Consider the following 6,452-nt stretch of genomic DNA (forward strand, 5'->3'; position numbering starts at 1 on the left):
AAAAGCAACTCTTACTCCCTATATACTTCAAAACAAGCTTTGGTGACCTGCTCAGGTATAGACATTTGCACTGGTGATATCTAAAGAGAGGTGAATCCCACTGAGGTGACTGACAGCAATTATGAGCACTCCTTTAAATGAGCTTGAGCACTACACATTTACTCTTAGCTGTGCAGCTGTTTGCGTATTAAACAATCTGGTAACAGCTTCCACAGTATCCTTTTTTTCTATCTTCACAGTAGATTGCTGACAATTCTGACTAGTTCTTTAGAAGAAGAAATTTAGGTATTAAAAAAAAAAATTCTGCGATTTGTAAATTCTAAGAGTGAAGGCAGGGGTATCTGTTTTTAAGTAAATTGCTATATAGCTATATTATTATCTTTAAACTCTTAGGAACTTTACTAATGGTCCTGAAAACACGTGAGTAAAGGCAAATCCACACATTATGCTTAAATCTAGTTTGGATAATTTAATTGAAGCTTAAATTATAGGCTTAAATCTGTAAACAAATCTGTATGTGGATATGAAGAATTTTGACTCCTTGGAATAACACATTGCCACTGCAAATGTAGCATTATTTTCTTGATGAACATGTTTTTTTTCTAATTTTATGGAGCTGACCTCAAAAGGATTTTTCAAAAATCTTTCTGTGACATTAGCCAATGTGTTAGAAATCTGTATAGCATGGTAGGTAATCATAATAGTGTGCATTTTTTGCATAATAGATCTCAGTTTTGCGCTAAAGTCTTCTGAAACAATGATTATTTTTCAGACTCAGAGGGCTACTCTGTAGAATTATGAGAACCTAAAAAAACCCAAAAAACAAAGGGGGGGGCGGGCGGGCAGGGAATTGAAAGAAAAGTGAAAAACAACTACACTTGCTAAAGGAGTTACACTTTAATTTTCACCCACCAGATGGTGCCACTTCCTCAATTTAAAGTACAATTTTCCTTTGAAAACGGTATCAAAATGACTTTTACCAAATTAATCCACATGGAAAGAGTGAAGGAGCAGAGAAGTCCTACTAGTGCCTTTAAAATAGCATTTAAATGGCATTTAAATGACATATGGTCCTTGTGTTGGCCCTCTGCACAAGACTAGGACACATCCTGCCTGAATTCAGGGACGTATTTGCTAATTTGTGTGACAGAAATAGCCTTTTAGTGCATATGGTCACTGCCAGCTCTTCAGCAAGTCATGGTGCTCCATCTGAGTGGGTTTCTCATTCTTTCTGTGTACCATAAAAACAATTGTTAACAAATTTCAAACCTTTATATCTGTGGAAGTGTACTGAAGATTGGTGATCTGCACAGATACAACTGAAATTTAGGAAGAGTGGGGCTGCCAGTGTGTGGCTGAGAACGCATCTGACCCATTCACAAGATTCTTTTTAGAGCCATTTCAGAAGATGACCTTTTGAGATAGTAACTGTGGTTTATTATTCTTTTCACCTTATATGGGTGAAAACATAAAAGGGAAAGAAAAATATCTATGGTTTGTGCAGTACTTTGTCTATAAAATTATCTTGAAGTCAGATGCTGAAAGAGTAGGAAATGGGAAAAGGGGCAATCCCTTGGCAGTTGTCTGCCCCCATGCTTGGCTCCACTTTGCTCATCTCCACTGGTCCCTCTGGAGGCCCTGGCCTTTGCCCCGACCTTCTCCATGAATCTTCTGGTTGTTTGCTCTGGTTGTTTGCCCTGTCTGCTTCCCCTCACACTCACTTGGTAGCTGCTTCCTCTGTGGTCACCCCAAAAAAGTGCAGGGGAGCAAAAGAGCATAGAGTGTCTCCCTGCTTTTATTTGGGGTTCAAGTACCCTAAAAATAATGTGTAATGATGCAAAAATGTTGGACAAACTTGACCATGTGCATCATTACTAGTACAACACATGATGAGACTATGTTTTATTTTGCTAAGAATAGAGGTGTAATGTTGTGTTTTATCATGGAAGTCCTAGTCTTTATTTAAGGTGGAAAACCCAACCTTTCATTCAAATGAGTTGTGTGAGTGATTCCTACTGAAAGTCAAAACATGTAGCCTCCTACATCTCTCAGGCAGTCTTGTAAGACTTATTTGAGAGTGTAAGCCAAGACTGCTTCCCTTCACATGGGTACGAACAGCAGTGTGAATAACTGAAATGCTTTCAAGCATTTTTATTGCCTGACAAACTCTTCTGAAATGTAGAAACCCTAATATGAGCAGCCCGTGTCAAAGCATGACTCCACCTCTGACCCGGGAAGCAAATCATTGTCCCAAGGTAGTTCTGCGCTCGCACCCTGGCCAGGTGATACAGTGTCATCCGTGTGGTAACCCCACGTTCCGGAGGGAACAAGTTATTCACCACCTGGAGCATGTCACCATCCCAGTGGGTGTCAAAAGATATCCTTCAATTCAAGTTGGATTAGTGTGGGATTCTTGGTGACTCACAGCAGTCTGATGACTCCGTACCTCATTTGTTTAGGCAAGCTGCAAGCCTGAGGATGTGTTCCAGCCTACGTCATGCACGTTGATTCTCCTGTTCCTTATGGGAGTTCCCCACATGCATATGCCGCCTATCCTTGAAAAACAAAAATTATTTTAAAGATGAGGCACGACATTTCATGGAAAATGACTGTACTACTTCCTTGAAATCTGGAGTCGAGCTTATGTGGCAAGGCCCTTAGATTTTACTAGTTATGTAAGAAGTAAAATGGCATTTCGTTTTTACTAAAATGGTAACAAAGAGGAGGTAAATAGAGGGAAGGGAAAAAGGAAACAGAAAAAGCTTTGAAATTAAGATTTTTAAAGGAGTGTTTAATTGAATTTGAGTTAAATCTTATTAAAAACATCAGTACACCATATTTCTAAATATTTCAATTCTATAATACCATGTTTTTTATATTATACCATATTTTAGAGGAAATAACCTCTCTTGGTATTCTTTAAAGTCATAATTAATGCTTCTTCTGTGAAAAAAAAGAAAGTATTAATTTGAGACAATTTCTTTTGTATTTCACAGTTAAAATTGAATCATACTTCCTTGTAAATCAAAATAAAGCCCTCTGTTAGGAAGGGAAAGGAGGAAGGCATAGCAAAGGCAGGAAAATACAGCTTCTGTATCTGGATAGCCTTAGGAGTACATGATCCAAACTGTGGCCTTCAAGCCAGGAAAAACATTTGCGTTTTTGCTCTTATTTTCCTCTCTACAATTCATGGAAAACTTGTTGTTTTTTTCTTTTTAACCTAGATCTGATTGTTTGGGGTAAGTTTTTATCTTGCTGCGCTAAGCTAAATGTAGAAGGGTTAAGGTGATCTGCCTGGTGAAGATGGAGTCTCAATCAGACAGAAAGCAGAAAGGATTGAGAAAAAAACATTGCAAAGAAGAAAAAAAAGCTGGAAAGGAAGTTCATACTTTAGAAGGATGGTTATTAGAAAGGGCTTGTGTCAGAGGCTTGAGGAGGCTTTTTCCCCACCACTGATTGCGGTGGGGAATGCCTCTTTGGAGCAAAGGGCTGCTGAGCCCAAGCAGTCTGGTGGTGCCAGGAACATGACCTGTTTGCTATCTGTTGTAGGGTGGTGTAGCAAAGGTGTGCACTGCCAGTGGGGTCTGGGTGCTGGTTCTCTGTTCCTCCATCCCTGTTTCATCTTCAGCACTTTTTAGAATCCTTCCTCTTTCAGTTCTCCTACACAGAGAGCTTTTAAAAGGCCAGGGGGCATGACCAAAGTGAACACTTCTGCAAATATTTATATTTATGATATTTCTACTAGCTGACAAGCAAGCTCTTCACAAGATTTCATGAACGTGAATGTTCAACAAAGAAAAGGACTGAATAATTTCAAAAAACCAAGATTCTTGGTTTTATCAGTAGATTACTGTTACCCTCCCTTCTTACCCAAGTAACAGCACAGGCTTGAGAAAATGAGTCTAAAATGTGAGGTGCATTTTGTGAGCGGTGTGTTTCTGACTGTCACTTCTGTATGCACACATACACACACACACAGAGAGAGAAAAGCAGACTTATTTTTCACAAAAAAAAGTTTTTTCTTAACTGCTGTCTTATTATTTTCTATTAGCATTCAAAAGTACTTATTAGTGCAGTTAAAAATCTTCTATTTCAATATGAAGAAATAACTTGCTCTCCTGAGGTTTTTTAATGATCCTGCTTGCTTCCTTATCATATGAGAAAATACATGAAAATTGATGAGATGTGACTTAGCCACAGGCCTCAGCTTCTGCTTTCTGGCTATACAATAGAAGCAGAAGAAAGGTGCCATGCAGAAGTATGTGGGAAGTCATGGCTGTTCTTTAGCTTCCTCTTTAGTCAATATAAATTGACATTTTTTTTCTCCTTATTCATTTATCTCCTGCTGTTGCCTGAAAGTACCGTCAGTCGCACAGGCCTATGAGTCAGCCACCTCTCTGCATGAAGCTGAACAATAAATTCCATTTCTTCTTCCTTGCACTTTAAATATAGCTTCATTCCTCTGTTTCACTGGGGCAAGGTCTGTTCCTTATTCTCTTCCTGTGTGATTGGGTTACCAACTCTCTTTAGTGTGTCAAGGAAAATTAATCTGTGTTCATAAAAAAAGTGAATCCACACATTTTTTTCTAAACTAGTGCCAAAATAATGGCAATATCACAGAAAAAAAGGAGGAAAACTTTGAGTAAAGTGTCTCTTCAGACATCAGTATCTCAGACCTGGTAACTTGTATCCTCAGACCCGACTTTTCTCTGTTTGATAGATGTCCAAAGAGCTGAGACACCACAGCTGATTTTGTGAGAGTTGTTAATAAAGCATTTATTTCTGCAAAACTATGTTCTGAGTGTCATAAGCTTATAAATGTTTTCAGGCTTCGAGGTTTAAACACATCTTCTATGTTTTTATTGTAAATGACCATCGCCAGAGTAAGGTCCCAGAGTGCAAAGGCCCAGCATGCCAAATGTGTTCTCAGGAGCTCCTTGCAAGAATACCTAGAAACTAAGATTGGCCAAACCACTGGATAGATCCAGAGAATGTTACTGAGGGGCAGGCTCCTTACATTTACCTATGGAATTAAACGTTTGTGGAAATGCAGAGGCATTGATGTAGGAGGTTCAGTCTTAAGTGGATTTTTGGGTTCTTTAGAAAACATAAGGAAAGTGAAGGGGGGTTGTCTTGAATTTCTCATGATTTGTGTTAGACTAAGAGTAAGCATCAGCTGTTCCTTGGACAGAACTTCTAACCATATTGCAAAATTTCCTTGTAACACTGTTAAACCCCTGATCTTTCTCCTGATGAGGTCAGATTGCTCGCCCAAACTTCACATTGGTGTTGACTGATTTGTAACTGCCCTGGTATACACAGGTATGACCTTTTTTTCACACTAAAGCTGTGCACACCCACTGTCCTTTCCTGCATAGCAGAAGTGCCACTCACACGTAGGTTGTGCATATGTTTTTCAGAGACACTCCTACTTGAAAGAGTTTGTATATATATATATATATTTGTGTGTGTGTGTGTTCTTTGGCATTTGGGGGTTGTGTTTGCAGTTGTCTCTGAACAAAATACATGGGTTATGTTGGATTTGGTCCGGCAGGTTGAGGGAGGTGGATATGACTCTGGATTGGAGGCTGAGTGCTGGCAACAGGGACCAAATACTTTTCTGGCAGAGGGGACCTGAGCATCCTTAGCTTCAGCCAGACTTCACCAAAAGCCTGCCACAACAGGGTGCTGTTCCCCAAAAAGGTGTTGGTAATAAGCGTTGACAAAAAGGCATCTAACAATCAGTACCAGCACCCCCAACTTGTCCCTGTCCAAACAGAAAACTGGGAGAGGCAGCTTATTCTGTCTCATGGTTAACTAGATATGTTCAAGGTATGTTTTACTTGTAGTTTATCTAGCCATAAAATCAAACATGTAGTATTTATGATTAATCGTGTTCAGAAAGGCAAGAGAGGGACCTAATCCTTTAACCCTTGAAGGGACAGCTCTATGAAAGTTCATAAGGGCTTAATGAACTATCTAATACTTTCAAAAGTAGTAGACCTGGTTCAGTGCCATCAGTCTTATGCCCAATGATATCTAGATGCCTCATTGCACTGAAATAACCAATAAATTAGAATTAAATATTTGCATAATTTTACAGATATGAACCCTTAGTCCTACGAGGCCAAATCAGTTCAACTGCTTTTAACAGTTAAGTGCCTGTTTGCATTTTTAGGCAATGATGTGACTTGGAACTCTGATAAACCCTCTTACTTCACATGAACTTTAAATAAATTGGACTCAGGAGCAAAATTCAGTTCTAGATACATGTATGACCTTGAAATGAAACCCACAGTCCACACGTCTAATTAACCTGACAACATTTATTTTAAAAATGGTTATTAAAAGTCAGAGTAATACTAAATTATTCCCATACTCCTTCTCACCCTTTTTTTCCTAGCTGTGAAGCAGAAGAAGTTATTCTGTAGGCAGTGTTGAATTTTTTTTTT

This window comes from Corvus hawaiiensis, chromosome 4, assembly GCF_020740725.1.
Source record: "Corvus hawaiiensis isolate bCorHaw1 chromosome 4, bCorHaw1.pri.cur, whole genome shotgun sequence".
Classification (NCBI taxonomy): domain Eukaryota; kingdom Metazoa; phylum Chordata; class Aves; order Passeriformes; family Corvidae; genus Corvus; species Corvus hawaiiensis.